Here is a 1,372-nt window from a genome sequence, read left to right on the forward strand (position 1 = left end):
CTCAGTGGAAAAAGCCCGGGCTTTGGAGTCAGAGGTCATGGGTTCAAATCTTGGCTCCACCACTTATCAGCTGTGTTACTTGTGGCGAAGTCACTTCACTTCTCTGGACCTCAGTTACCTCATCCGTAAAATGGGGATGAAGACTGTGAGCCTGCCGTGGGACAACCTGATCACCTTGTTAACCTCCCCAGAGCTTAGAACAGTGCTTTGCACATAGTAAGCGCTTAATAAATGTTATTATTATTATTATTATTGTTAAACTATTGCTCATTTTGGCAGCAAGTATAGTAAAATTAGAAAGATCTAGAGAATATTAGATATGGCTTCTGTGCAAGGATCCTAGAAAAATGTGTGAAGAGTTCCATATTTATCTTCTTTATTTAACCTAGAGGCTTTCAATCAACGGATTTATTGAGAAAACTATGTGCATATCAATTATTTGTATTTACTGAGTGCTTACTATGTGCAGAACACCACATTAAGCACTTGGGAGAATTAAATATATCAATATAACAGACACTCCCGGCCCACAATGAGTTTACAGTCTAGAGGGGGAGATGGACATTAATATAAATAAATGTTACAGATCTGTACGTAAGTACCTTTTGGCTGGGTAGGAGGATGAATGAAGGGAGCAAGTCAGGGCGATGCAGAGAGGGTAGAATAAAAGGAAAAAGAAGGCTTAGACATGGAGGGCCTCTTAGAGGAGATGTGTCTTCAATAGGGCCTTAAAGGGGGAGAGGGAAATTGTCGGATATGAAGAGGGAGGGCATTTCATGACAGAGGCAAGATGTGGACAAGAGGGTACATGAGATCAAGGTAGAATAAGTAAATTGGCATTAATGGAGTGAAGTGTGCAGGCAGGGTTGTAGGAGAAGAGCAGGTAGGAGGGGGCAAAGTGACTAACCACATTAAAGCCCAAGGTAAAGGAGCTTCTGTTTGATGCAGAGATGGAGGGACAACCACTGGAGGCTCTTGAAGAGTGGGGAAATATGGACTGAACATTTTTATCGGAAAATGATCTGGGCAGAGCAAAGTGAAGTATGGACCAGAGTGGGGAGAGGCAGGAGGAAGAGAGGTCAGTTAGAAGTATGATACAGTTATCAAGGAGGGTTAAGATAAATGCTTTTATTAACATGGTAGCTGTTTGGATGGAGAGGAAATGACAGATTTTAGCTATGTCGTGAAGGTTGAAACGACAGGATTTAGTGATGATGTTGAATATGTGGGTTACGTAAGAGAGATCAATCAAGGATAACAACAAGGTTACGGGCTTGTGAGGTAGGAAGTATGATGGTGCTGACTACAGTGATAGGACAATTGGGGGAGGACTAGGTTTGGTGGGACGATAAGGAGTTCTGTTTTGGACAGG

The 1,372-nt window shown here is 42.3% G+C and overlaps 1 non-coding gene across 1 annotated transcript; it reads left to right on the forward strand.

The window, feature by feature from the left end:
• The first annotated feature begins 263 nt into the window (after positions 1 to 263).
• LOC119923246 lies at positions 264 to 371 on the forward strand. Its single transcript, XR_005448802.1, has one exon. It is a non-coding gene; the product is annotated as a U6 spliceosomal RNA (small nuclear RNA).
• The last annotated feature ends 1,001 nt before the right edge of the window (positions 372 to 1,372 follow it).

This window comes from Tachyglossus aculeatus, unplaced genomic scaffold (assembly GCF_015852505.1).
Source record: "Tachyglossus aculeatus isolate mTacAcu1 unplaced genomic scaffold, mTacAcu1.pri scaffold_162_arrow_ctg1, whole genome shotgun sequence".
NCBI lineage: Eukaryota > Metazoa > Chordata > Mammalia > Monotremata > Tachyglossidae > Tachyglossus > Tachyglossus aculeatus.